This window comes from Anabrus simplex, chromosome 1, assembly GCF_040414725.1.
Source record: "Anabrus simplex isolate iqAnaSimp1 chromosome 1, ASM4041472v1, whole genome shotgun sequence".
Taxonomy (NCBI): domain Eukaryota; kingdom Metazoa; phylum Arthropoda; class Insecta; order Orthoptera; family Tettigoniidae; genus Anabrus; species Anabrus simplex.
The window spans coordinates 466,665,299-466,680,296 of NC_090265.1; positions in this window are offsets into that span (position 1 = coordinate 466,665,299).

The window sequence follows — 14,998 nt, forward strand, 5'->3', positions numbered from 1 at the left end:
CTATGAGTCTCTAATTTTCATCTCTCTCATTACCCTTCCCCTTGTTTAGCCCAGGACCTCATTGTTTGAATGATATAAGCTCTTCAAATTTCTCCTCCTAGTTTTAAGAGGGTTGAATATCTCGTTTTACTTCCCGTTAACCTTTTCCATCTCATGCCCAAACACAAGTTTAACTTGGATTTAAAGCAACGCACACTTCTCCATTTCCAAGTTCAGTCTGACGCTGTAATTTTGATTTCTGTCAGGAGCTCTGTTCAGACGACGCACGATTCATAAATCGACTTACCAAATTTTGACGATAATTCTGTGACTCCTGAATTTCTTTCACGGATGTCTTTTGAGAAGGATTCATAAACCGCCTTACCTTATTTTCACGATAATTAAGTGCCCTGTGTTTTTCCTTCACGGATGTCTTCTGAGAAGGATTCATAAACCGCCTTACCCTATTTCGACGATAACTAAGTGCCCTGTGTTTTTCCTTCACGGATGTCTTCTGAGAAGGATTCATAAATCGCCTTACTGTATTTTGATGATAATTAAGTGCCCTGTGTTTTTCCTTCACGGATGTCTTCTGAGAAGGATTCATAAACCGCCTTACTGTATTTTGATGATAATTAAGTGCCCTGTGTTTTTCCTTCACGGATGTCTTCTGAGAAGGATTCATAAATCGCCTTACTGTATTTTGATGATAATTGAGTGCCCTGTGTTTTTCCTTCACGGATGTCTTCTGAGAAGGATTCATAAACCGCCTTACTGTATTTTGATGATAATTAAGTGCCCTGTGTTTTTCCTTCACGGATGTCTTCTGAGAAGGATTCATAAATCGCCTTACCCTATTTTGACGATAATTAAGTGCCTTGTGTTTTTCCTTCACGGATGTCTTCTGAGAAGGATTCATAAACCGCCTTACCCTATTTTGACGATAATTAAGTGCCTTGTGTTTTTCCTTCAGGGATGTCTTCTGAGAAGGATTCATGAACCGCCTTACTGTATTTTGACGATAATTAAGTGCCTTGTGTTTTTCCTTCACGGATGTCTTCTGAGAAGGATTCATAAACCGCCTTACTATATTTTGACGATAATTAAGTGCCTTGTGTTTTTCCTTCACGGGTATCTTCTGAAGTGGATGAACAAAAGTGTAAAAATAAAAGCATGAAGAGAGATGATATTTTTGAAATTTTAGGGAATGATGATGAGCCCGACTTTTATGAATATAGTGAAGCTAAGTTGCAGTGAAACAAACTGTAGACATTTATCCAGACAATGTCAAGTTCTGGTAAAAGAATCAGGAGAAAAGTATTGTTAATGTTGTCGCACTGTGATTATTCAGTAGCTGTGTAAATGCAAGGTATTTTTGACCCTGTTTCGATCATTGTCGAAACAGCCAGAAAAATCTGGTATGAGACATGCATAATGTTTTAATAAAATATTCGCCTCTAGACCAGCACGCAGATTTCTGAAGACCTTCTCTCGCTTCAAAATTTTTCACAAATTGAATAGAGGGTAATTATTTTAGAATTATAAAAGGAATCCATCGAAAACTTAAGATACTTCGTGCTATGAATGTCGCAGTTAACTTCAATTTCGGCAAATAATTTTCATATTTGTTTGCATTAAAATTCAATATTTAGAAAAATTAGTTGATTATAATTGGTTTTACTTATGCTAAATTGACGGTGCTTCTTACATACTAGTGAGTATGATGCGAACTTCCATAAAGTGCCAAATACACTGAAGAAAATGGAAATTGCAACACCCAGAAGGAGTGGTGCTACATTGCTGCAATTGAACATGCAGGACGAGTGTTTGGTTTTGATTCGATGATTACACTTTCAAGTCCCTCTGACCGCAAGTTTGGACAACAATCAATACAGGATGTGCCCACCGCGAGCTGCAATACATTGATGAATTCGTCGAGGCATGGAGTCAATAAGGCCCTGGATCGCTTCCTGAGGAATTGTGGCCCATGCTTGCTGCACTGCACGGGTCAGTTGTTCCAGAGTTGTGGGTGGCTGAGGACGGTTGTCCAGTTGTCGACCCATCATGTCCCACACATGCTCAATAGGACTGAGGTCCGGGGATCTGGCGGGCCATTCTAAGGTTGTGATGCCGTGGAGAGCAGTGTGAATCTGGGCATTGTCCTGCTGAAATATCCCATTAGCAATGTTCGCCATCATAGGGAGAACCACTGGATTAAGTACCCTATCAACGTACTGTCGAGCAGTCACAGTGCCCTCAACAAGCACTAATTGTGATTTCACATTAAAGCCAATAGCTCCCCAGACCATAATGCTTGGTGTGTGCCTCTCGACAATAAGATCTGCGCGGCCCCTCTCCCCGGTACGTCGGCGCACACGATTCCGGCGATCACTGCGGGCAAGACAGAAGCGTGATTCATCACTAAAGACGGCCCTATGCCATTCGTCGACCCACGTCGATCTTTCTCGACACCAGGACAGCCTTATACGTCGCTGTTGTGGGGTCAATGGAACACCTTCTGCAGGGACACGGGCTAGTAAGCCAGCTGCACGCAGGCGATTACCAACTGTTTGTTGTGTAACGTAGGGTGCCACAGCTGCTCGAATTTGCGCTGCTGTTGCATGCGGTTCCATCCGGGCCATCCGAATGATGCGGCGATCCCCTCTCACAGTTGTCCGTCGCGCAGGGCCTGTGCAAGGTCTACGAGTGTGGGTACCTTCGTTTGACCACTGCTGCCATACACGTTGTACCGTAGATGCCTGTCGGCCAACACGTGCAGCGACAGTCCTTAGCGATAATCCAGCCTCACACAGCCCAATTATCCGAGCCCTCTCAAACGGTGGTAGTTGTTGATAGCGTGCTCTTCTCTGTCATCGAGGCATGTTTGACGGGGAACACTTCACTGTACAGACTGCAAGTCAACTACGCTACACCAGAGTCCGTATACTGGAGTTGATTCCTCCATGACCAATCACGTGGACAGACCTGTAGCAACAATCCAATGGGTCTGAAACTTTGATCGTTTACATACCTACATGGCATCGTTCCACATCTTGAAAATCAACACAAACGACCAATACATTTATGGTGTTACAATTTCCATTTTCTTAAGTGTAGTTTCAGGAGAGGACGTATGTAAATTTCTACTCGTGATCGAGGATGTTTTAATTTTAGGAACAATTCTTACTGAAATGAGTTGCTTTCTAGAAGAATACTTCGAGTGCTTTTATGATAGGGCAAGAAATGTCTTCGAAATAAGAATGGCATTCGTAACTTTCTCACCATCAGTTCATCAACATCCCCGTGATTGACTATTAAGCGATAATGTATAGAAGATAGGGAAAAGTTACGCCAAAGGATGCCAGATTCAGTAAATTAAGATGAGAAGTTATAAAAATAATAGCGTCTTAACATTACTGAAGCTTTTACGGTCTGTTAGAATACTGGGCATAGGGAAGAAGATGGAACTGTGAACATGACAACCTATTTAATTAAACAGATATTGCTTTAGCTATGACATCGAGAGGCTACAGTTTGTTGAGCTGGAACAGTTATAACCAGAACAAGTAGTAAGTCACCACTGTACTCTTAATTTAAAAAATCACTATTAAAAACTAAATAATCAGTTAGGATTTTAGGTGCAAATTTCAGATGAAAAAATGTGCTCAAATAAGGTAAAAAAGGGACAAAAAGGTGCTAGCTTATTCTGCTAATTCAACGATTTCTCTTTCCTCTGTTGTATTTTATTGAATTACAAACAAGTACATCAAATTATCACTCAAAAAAAGAAGGAAAAAACATGAAGCTGTTGTACTTCAAGACATTAAGCAACTCTACATTTTTAAAAGTAAGCCTGTTTCTATTAGGAGCTTCCTTCGACATCCACAGAAACTAGTGGGAAATCTCGGGATGGCAACTCTACAGATTTAGCGAATTTCTCAATGTGTGGATTCTTCTCAATACTAGACTCAAGTTTGTCTTAGACAAAGCCATCTAATTGCTCCCTCACGGAAGTAAAAATATCCCATTGTTTTTCGTTTTCCAGACCTCGTTCTTCTAATCGTTTAATAATTGCAGTCAGGTACTTGTAACTATAGACACAATATGTAGTTCTGTCTGCAAATTATGTATTTTCTCCGATAACAGAAGTTTCTATGCCTTGGAAATTGCACCTGCTTCGGCTGGATCCAAAGAAAGCACAAACTCTCTAATTTTGTCAAAATACTCACGGTCTGTTAGAATATTCTTCTTCTTCCACGTCGACCAACTTTTCGAGTTCCTTCTGGCAACAAATGAAATATGTTCTACATTATCCTGTCTATCATTGTTAATATCTGTTAAAATACAGCTTGATATCTTTGAGAGATGTATTTTTGAGCATGCAAAAGATCCCCAACGAGTAATGAGAGGGAAATTTGGAAGGGGCAGGCCAGTGGTTTCCTTGTATGCAACAACACGATTCGGAGTTTTCAGTAGAACCTTCTTCAGGGCAGTGATGAACTGATTAGCGATGTCGTATTCGTTCCTTATCGATTCACAAACCGTGTGAAGGGCTTGAACCAAGCATATCACATGTTTCAACTTACGAAACAAAGGTTTCAATTGCTTAACAGCTCAAACCATGTGTGGAGCTTGGTCAGTAACCTCAAGAAGAAGTTTTTTCAAAATCGATACCAGTAGGCCAGAATTTTTGGTAGAAGTCCATAATTGATCGCATTACTGTACTGGCATTGGCGTTGGAAAAACTAAAATGTTCAAAGCAGATCGTTCCATTGAGCCTATGGTTTCATGCACAATGATTCACACATCGTAATCAGACACTTTCTCCTTGATTCTTTTTATGGTTCCTTGGTAAACAGGCTCTATGTAATTTTTTTCTGAAAGTACACTCATCGGACATTGACATGTTTCTGTATTTTTAAAGAAATCCCTTTAAGGCTGAATGGTTCGCCCTATTGAGTGGAATTTCTGCTCGTGTAAGAGCTGCAGAATATATCAATGCTAATTCCTTCAAATTTTGGCTTTTTGAAGCTGTTGAAACGCATTTCGTAATAGAGGTTGCCGCGATTTGTTTGCTTGAACAGTCTTATTCATTCGATGCTTAGAGCTGGAAATGCATTGTTTGATGCGATCTCGCTGATGTTTTTCAGTTAACAAAAGTCTTGAATCACAAATAGTACGTCGCATAACAGTTCCATCAGTGTCTATGAAATCTTGTTTTAATTCCTGAGCCAGAGCAATAAATCGGGAACGGGACACCTTTGGCATGGTAAAATTTAGTAGTACATACATTTAGTAATGTAACAAAGTGATAACACCAGTTCACTTGCTAACTCAATGCGAATATCACACAATTCACTCTTGCACTCACTCGCTCACTTGCTGTCCACTCTCTCTTGTAACACAGAGAGACCAGAGAGACAGTTACCAGAATGTTCTCATTCATGCTAGAACTGAAGTTTCAACGATTTCTAGAAGCTTCGAGCAGAACCCAGTCTCAATTCTCGGAACTACGCGGCTGCGGTTGCTGACATCTCCGCGTCACCAGCCTCCGCCTCCATGCGAACAGATGACGTCTCTCACAGTAACAAATTCACCTTTACGCACAGCAGGCTACTGATTCTGGTGGGATAGAATCACTCATTGTCAATTGGATTATTGCGGCCTACATTATAGCGGTAACGCGAGAGAAAGGGGTTCTGTCGAACACACAATTATTTTTGATTGTTGCAGGTGTGCTTTCAACACTCGCGCGGTGTTTATTGAAAGAGGTAGGCTTACTATTCGCACGTACACAGCAAGCTGAGGAGACGTTAATTGAAAGTTAAATAGTTTATATTGATTAGAAATCTTATAGAATAAATTGGAATTAAAAGAAAAAAGGAGGAAAGGGGTGATGGGGCATGGTTGTAGAAAAAGGGGTAAAGGTACCAAAATATGGAAAAAGGTGCGTGAAAAATGCCTCTTTTTCCAACTAGAAAGAAAATTTTACACTGTGATATCTTTCCGAACAGCTTTAATTTACCCCAACAAAAATGTGCGCACCTAAAAATCCTAACCCTGTAAATAATACTCCGAGAACGAGTGTACCACGCTGTAGTAATTTTCTACCCGCAACATGGTGGGTACGCGAGGTTTTCAATTCTTTACTAAGCACCAGTGCCACTTGTGAGTCTAGGAGATACTATATAAATGATTTTTGGACAATCTATGTTCCTGAGATTCTTTTCGCATTTTGGAAGGAAATGAACATTTACTTAATCCCTCTCAATTCAGTTGGAATCACTCAGGAAAATCATTATTATTAAAGAAAATAATGCGGGTGCTCCTGTGGAACTAGAATTTTTTTAGATTTCCAGTCCCCCTTAGCGCCGTTCGAAGAGAAGAAATTCACACCCTTTTTGGGAACAGAACACACCGAATTGTTCTAAATACTGTGGTTTATCTCAAATGTTTGGATACATTCGGGACGACCACCCTGTTCAAGGAAGCTATCTCACTTATGAAATACTTCCTGAACAAAGCACGATCACGGTGAACTGATTCATATTTGCAGGACTGATTATGATTCGTTAAAAGTGACCTCTCCTTGACATCACTGAAGTTATGAGTAACATTCCAGTTCAAGAATCTCAATAACGTGGTGAGAGTTTTTTAAAGAATTTGCTGTACGTCGCACCGACATAGGAAGGGTGTATGACGATGATGCTAGTTGCTTTACGTCGCACCGACTCAGATAGGTCTTATGGCGACGATGGGACAGGATAGGGCTAGGAGTGGGAAGAAATCGGCCGTGGCCTTAATTAAGGTACAGCCCCAGCATTTGCCTGGTGTGAAAATGGGAAACCACGGAAAACCATTTTCAGGGCTGCCGATAGTGGGGTTCGAACCTACTATCTCCCGAATACTGGATACTGGCCGCAATTAAGCGACTGCAGCTATCGAGCTCGGTATGACGATGATGGAATGGGAAAGAGCTATGAGTGGAGAGGAAGCGGCCGTGGCCTTAATTATGATAGAACCCCAGCATTTGCCTTGTGTGAAAATAGGAAACCGTGGAAAACCATTTTCAGGGCTGCCGACAGTGGGGATCGAACGCACCAAAATCAAGCTGATAGCTGCATGACCCAAACCACACAGCCCCTTGCTCGGGGGTGCGTGTTTAAAAATTATATCTATTCGTTTTATTTATTTATTTATTTATTTATTTATTTAAGGCATTGGATTTAATGGTGCTTGGCTATTTAACGTAGAATTCCACATGGCTAGTTCTCACGATCTTGAATACGTACGTTGAGAACCCCTGTTATAGTGTTTCGGTTTCACCGGTAAGAATCACCGCCATGAATAAACTGCAGTGGCGCGATCTATTAGTGAGAACGGAAAGTCGAAAGTTCCGAACAGTTCGCGTATTCGAGGATAATTCCTCTCACTCCGGTGACTCGCAATTCGGCAGCTAAGGTCACACATTACCAAGAAGAAGCCTGTGAAAGCAGTACTCGAAACTTCTGAAACAATTAGTACAACACAATCTCGTCTCAAAAAATACCACAACTGGATGTAAATGGATCAGAGAAGTAAGATATAGGCCTTACAACGGAAGACACCACAAATAATATAAAATTGAACACAAAACTCATGAATACAAACCTCAGCTTTACCCTTACACGAGACAAACCAACAACACTCATATTTTCTACTGAGGAAAGGGCACGAAGGTGGGAGTGTCTGAAGAAGTACTGGGAGGACCGCAAAGCCCGAACAATACCTTCAAAGAGACCTGAACGATGGACTGACTAAAGTGATCATATACGGTCATAAAAGAAGAAGGAGAAGAAGAAGATGTTCATGCTAGACTGAAAAAGAGAGTGCTGAATAACGGACTATTGACATGGGAAACATTTTAAGTCTGACATGCCTGTTTTGTCAGCCATGCTCGGTGACTCGGATAGTGGCCTCTCAGGCTTTCTGAGCCCAAAGTAAGGGATTCGGTTAAGGCTCCATCCGGTGGTATTTGAAGGCGCATGTTTTACGACACTCATTTCCCAGTTCGGAGAGTGACTGCAACTTGAAAGATAAGACACCAGTCAGCGATAATTTCAATCTGTAATATTTATCGAGCCCTGCAATCTGTTGAACGAAGCCTGTACTACGTGAAGAGTGCAAGTTCGGTGACGGTAACTCATTCCAAAGATTTTTCAAGCATTTCTAAATACAGTGTATTTTTTATTATTCAAATGCGAAATTCCAAAAAGAACATCCCCAGACATTTACATTCAAAACAAGACGGTATATTACCTACTCTAAAAACATCGCTCTCGGTTGCTCAAGAAAGTAACTTATGAGGATTACAGGTCGGCTTTTCCCTCGGACACAGCGAGGGATCCCACCTCTACCGCCTCAAGGGCAGTGTCCTGGAGCTTCAGACTCTTGGTCGTGGATACAACTGGGGAGAATGACCAGTACCTCGCCCAGGCGGCCTCACCTGCTATGCTGAACAGGGGCCTTGTGGAGGGATGGGAAGATTGGAAGGGATAGACAAGGAAGAGGGAAGGAAGCGGCCGTGGCCTTAAGTTAGGTACCATCCCAGCATTCGCCTGGAGGAGAAGTGGGAAACCACGGAAAACCACTTTCAGGATGGCTGAGGTGGGAATCGAACCCACCTCTACTCAGTTGACCTCCCGAGGCTGAGTGGACCCCGTTCCAGCCCTCATACCATTCAAATTTCGTGGCAGAGCCGGGAATCGAACCCGGGCCTCCGGGGGTGGCAGCTAATCACGCTAACCACTACACCACAGAGGCGGCACAGTTATTCAGAATACTCATTTTTAGTAATTTATTTTTTACTGTGGACTCCTCGCTGATGACTTAATGCTCTCCGTGTTTAAGGCCATGATTGTTGGAAGGGTGTCGTACTGCCAGCAGCTACGCATTATTGTAAAACAGTCATGTTATCAGTGTTATTTATGCAAGGAAAGTGAAGGATGGTTTGAGGACTTTCTCATAATTCGGACACAGTGTTAGAATTATCGCACACGAACTATTGTCAGTTTATTGTGCTATGAGGTACCACTATGTGCATCAGGTTGGACGGCGCTTTACTTCAGTTGTTACTATGCTTCGAAAAATGACATCCACAACTACTGCACACGAGAGGATAGTGATATGCGCGCTAGCATAACACGATACGAATTTCGGGACATGTCTCCACAAGGAGATCGAACTAAGGACAGCTCTGGAGATTCAGGTCGCCAGGTTTCATAACCACCAGTGAAGGAAACCAGCGAGTAACCACTCATTACAAATTTAGGAACTACATGAAAAATAATACATATTAGGGCTGATCTGATTAATACAGACATATTGCAAATTCTCATTGGTAATATGTTTTATACATTTTTTGTTTGTTGGTGATATAGAGACTAGAATCAGTTTTTTTTTTTTTTTTTTGCTAGTTGCTTTATATCGCACCGCCACAGATACGTCTTATGGCGACGATGGGAGAGGAAAGGCCTAGGAATGGGAAGGAATCGGCCGTGGCCTTAATTAAGGTACAGCCCCTGCATTTGGCTGGTGTGAAAATGGGAAACCACGTTCAGGGCAGCCGACAGTGGGGTTCGAACCCACTATCTCCCGGATGCGAGCTCACAGCTGCGCGCTCCTAACTGTACGGCCAACTCGCCCGGTAGAATCAAACAGTTAGTTAAGGTCATTTATGCTAGCCTTGTAAGCATCCTCCTAACCAGTCTCTATCGTTTTCAGGTGTATTAGATAACGCCCAGTCAACAGACTACTAGTTTTTCAGCTTTTATGAACACTACCTGAGAGGAATATTTTGGGATTAAAGACCATCCTGTTCGCTAAACTACAGGAGGTAGTTCTAAATAAATATCCAGCAGACTGTATATCGCCATAAAAGCTGAAAAAGAAATGTTGTATGGCTTTTAGTGCCGGAATATCCCAGGACGGGTTCGGCTGGCCAGGTGCAGGTCTTTCTATTTGACGCCCATAGGCAACCTGCGTGTCGAGATGAGGATGAAATGATGATGAAGACAACACATACACCCAGCCCCCGTGCCGTTAGGAATTAACCAATTAAGGTTAAAATCCCTGACCCGGCCGGGAATCGAATCTGGGGCCCTCTGAACCGAAGGCCAGTACGCTGACTGTTCAGCCAACGAGTCGGACATAAGCTGAAAGATGAAAGTGTCATAGATCGTTGTTCGTGTATACCGGGACCAAACCAGTCATGTTACCCTGGATAAAAATTATTTTTTTTTTTTTGCTAGGGGCTTTACGTCGCGCCGACACAGATAGGTCTTATGGCGACGATGGGATAGGAAAGGCCTAGGAGTTGGAAGGAAGCGGCCGTGGCCTTAATTAAGGTACAGCCCCAGCATTTGCCTGGTGTGAAAATGGGAAACCACGGAAAACCATTTTCAGGGCTGCCGATAGTGGGATTCGAACCTACTATCTCCCGGATGCAAGCTCACAGCCGCGCGCCTCTACGCGCACGGCCAACTCGCCCGGTGATAAAAATTAGAGGCGTACGTCCACCAAATATATTCCCACTCCGAAACATCACGGAATCCCCTTGCTACTGATGGCACTTAAGGCTGATCTTCTCGTTCCATCTTAAGGAGATGACACAACAGTGATATCGACTTACAGCTCCTCGCATCTCATGCAACTTTACCTAGTTTTAAGATGCCAGTCACTTAGCTCTTTCCAAGACTTTGGTCTTTGTTTGCTCCTTAGGCAATTATTGAAGAAAGAAAGAAAGAAACAACCTACTCCTTCGCCCTGGTACCGAAGTGCTTAATCTGCTTCACTCTCATATCATCCAAACCCGTTGCCTTGTCTGTCCTAGATTTCTTGACGGATCCTTCTAGTTCATTAATGGTGATGTCTTCTGTGACATCAAGCATTGTTTAATGTAAACAATGAAGCTACTTTCGAACAATTACGCCGGCAGTGTTTCGTTTAATGTGTATTATTAACATCAAGTCACTCTCGACTTGACGTGTATTTCGTAACTCTCATTTCAAATAAGAGCGTGAGGTGAGGGAGTGCAATTTCCCACAAGTAAGTCGTGGAAGGGAGTCTCCATGGCTCAGGCGGCAGCACGTCGGCCTCTCACCACTGGGTTCCGTGGTTCAAATCCCGGTTACTCCGTGTGAGATTTGTACTGGACAAAGCGGAGGCGGGATAGGTTTATTTCTGGGTACTCTGGATTTCCCTGTCATCTTTCATTCCAGAAACACTATCCATTATCATTTCATCTGTCAGTCATTAATGATTTCCCCAGAGAAATGCGACAGGCTTTAGCAGCCGGCACAATTCTTATCCTCGCCGCTAGATGGGTGCTTCATTCATTCAATTTCTGACCCGGTCAAATGACTGGAAACAGGCTGTTGATTTAAATTTTTTCAAGTCGTGGCAGAGACATTTCAGCGTTTCAAAACTTTTCTTGAGATTTAGGGATGGACAGCTATGACATAACTAAAAGCCAGCCCATTGTAATTAAGAAAACTATACTTTTAATATACTATCGGTTAAAAGTTCAGCCAAAAGATCTTGTAGCGGGGTTGATCGCCCATTAGCAAACTGATTTCTTATCCATGCCTATTTCATTCGTCGCCGGAGAACATTCCCTTTGTTGCAAGTGAAATTGCTCTGAATTATGACTTAATAACGTTGAACATTTTAACTGGAACATTTTCCCCGAACATCTGATGAAATCTGTCATAGATTTCAGAGTCTAATCTCTGAATCCACAGCTTCAGTACTTTATCATTCAGATATCTGTGATATTACTAAGAAATTACTTTAAATAATAATAATAATAATAATAATAATAATAATAATAATAATAATAATAATAATAATAACAATTGTACCGGGTGGTACACCTCCACGTCGCTAATTCAAACTTTGCGCCGGTTGAAACTCCCCTACTGGAGGAAGCCTGAACTTTATCTACTGTATTAATTTTCAAGTTTCTCAGAAGATGTCCCTACTTGTAAATTTCGAAGTTTCTGAACTGGGTCGTTTTCGATGTATTTTTGTTTTGCCTGTAGTAAGAAGTGTGAACATTCTCTTCTAGAGGACACTACTGAAGAACTACAATGGTGCACCCTAGTGCGAAGTGAAATAACTGTGTTTTTGGAGAAATTTTGAATTCATAAGTTTGTTCTTTGTTAAATTTCTTTCAGTCATTGTTTAAGTTGAAATATTAACCCTTTCTTTCCCCTTGTTTTGAATTTACCAATCCCGAATTTCTCGAATTAATTTTCCACCAATAATGTGTTTCTTCTTCACCTTGTGTAGGGGTTTTCTTGGTTAGCCAATAAAATTCTTGTGGGAGGGTGTTCTCATTCTCGAACTTTCCGCGAGAGTATATAAACTGCTGATTTTCGGGTCTCCGCGCCACTTCAGTAACAGCTATCAGTGTGTAAATTACGTAGCAGGGGGCGGGAAGCGCCTCTTTCTTCGGGCAGCAGTTCAACCACAAGGTAATGGCCATTTAATAACTTATTTTCTTGCTAGCTCAGCAGTTTAATTCTCGGGGCAGGTCCGAAGCCTTTTCCATGTAACTTTCCTTTAAAATGTAAAGACACTCGGTATCAATTCTTTCTGTTTTAACTACAAATTGGGATAGAGAGTGCTTAACCCTCTCGAGCTTCCACTCATATTGCTTCGAGGTGAACTTATTTTCTCAACCGTTTCTTCTAGCGTAATGTAAATTGTCTTCTCATATAAGTCACCTCTTTAGTATGGGATTAGCCCTTCCATTAACGGCCTAGTGCCAAGTAGGTTTTAAACAAAATGTATTAGGAGTGCAGCTTCGCCTCCTCTCAAATTGGTATTGTCGAGGCCATGTAATATTTCTGTTTCTTCACTTAATAGGCCTCACTAGGTTGGGTATCTTTTTACCCCTGTGTCTATGTCCTTGGAGGACAGCTTGAAAGTCGAGTTTGGTGTGGCCTTTGATAGGCTTAAACTTTGAGAACGGATTGCTCTTTTGAAATTGATTTTGGGTGCCTCGAGGAGGCTTTATTTTGTAATTGGGAGCAAGTGCTCCTGAACTTGATTGGGGTCTTCTGCCCCGTTGTCGAATCTTGTTTTTGGATAAAGTTGGGCTAATTGCTCAAGAATTGTGAGTCCGGGGCTCGAAGCCCAAATCCTGTGAATACTATAATTGTACATTTGTTGCCTTGCTACTCTGTACCTGCCATTCTTGTTATTTCTTGATTTTGCTAAGAAAATATTACCTTGATAAATTTTATCTTAACTTTAATTTCGTATTTTGAGCCCTGTTCACCCCCGCACCTTCTTTCACCTCTGCAAGTCCACGATACTCCGTAACAAGTGGTAGCAGAGCGTGGTTGAATGGGTCTCAATTTAGCCCCTTTTGACGGCTAAACATTGCTTTGATTCAAACTCTAACAATTTTCTCAGTTGCTGGAATTTTTTGATTTTCCCTTTTTCAAAATTGTTCTGTCATCATGTCCGGCCCATGCGAGGATCTTCATCCTTTCTATTTGCGTAAAGAGGAATTAATTTATGAATTATCTCTCAGAAACGTTCAATCTGGAGGCACGGTTGCAGTCGACTCCAATAAGCTAAAAGATTCCCTTGATTTGCCTATTACCATCCCGACTTTGGGAGAAAAAGAGATTGACGATGCTCTCTCCACGATCAATAACAATACTACTGAGCTAGCATCTGTAGTTAGCTTTTTTGAAGTAAGTGATCCATCTCCTAATCAACTCAAAAGAGTACAGGCTACGTTGTACCACTTTTATAATAGGGTGTGTGATCTATTGTCTCTGAAGTTAAATGACCTTCAGGGTAAGGAAGCTAGTGCCCTTGCTGAAAACTTGTCCGAAATGTCTAGTAAAGTTAGTCAGTTGTTATCTGGACCTGCCATCCCTAAAGTCGACCAACCTATGGTAGTAAATACTGTTAGTGGAGAGGACTCCTCGAAAGAGGAAGGAAGTAGTACTGAGGCGACTACCCAACGTACATCTGCCCCAGTAGAAACTATGTCAGATCGTCGCAAGTCCATTCCTCCCTTTGTGTTAAATAATGCTCCTTCCGAATCTGTTTCTCCGCCACTTAGGCCCCTTCCTACTACGTCTCCGGGTTTCAGCAGTTTACCCCATCATTAGCAATGTTGCTCAGAGGTATTTCTAAGTTTTCTGTTAACACTACCAGTGAAGTTATTTCATTCTTAAGGTTTTTAGTTGAATTTCAGGATCATGCCCTTATTTTTTCTCTTTCTCCAGGTCAGATTTTGCAAATTATCTATCCCTATGCAATTGGTATTCTCTCAGACAAAATGGTAACAGCCATTGCCGAGCAATCATCTATTGAAGACTTCCACGCCCACTTGCTAGCTAACTTCATCCCGACTAGGGCAAGGTCCTCACTTATTCAGAAGTACTATTATCGTGTACAGCGGTTGGATGAAAACTTGGCAGATTTCATCCAAGATATTAAGTTCTATACTAGGGTGTTTGCTCTTCACTTCCCTGAAGATCAGATTGTACAGGCTATTGTGGAAGGCATTTCACCATCCTATAGGTCATATTTGTGTTTCGCGGCGTGCCCGCAAACCTTCTCTGAACTTGAAGCATTGGCCGTCTCAGCGGAAGGAGTTAGATACGCCGATTCCTTGCGTGTCGCGAAAGAACCCCCACCTTCTTTTAGTAATCCTCGGCCTCAACCTCGCCGACCAGTCACACCCCGTAAATGTTATGCTTGCGGGTCACCTGACCATCTTCGCAATAAGTGTCCATTGATCAAATCTAGTAGGGCAAATAATGGAGCTGGTTCATCACAAGGCTGTTTTAAATGTGGGGAGTTCTCACATATCGCCAAGAATTACCCAAATTCGAACAGCACGCCCTCCTGCTCAACTTCTGGTGCAACTTCCACCAATGTCACTAATAATAAGTGACTAGTGGCTTCGGCTGAGTCGACTAATGCAGCTTCCCAAGGCTCAGCCCCTGGT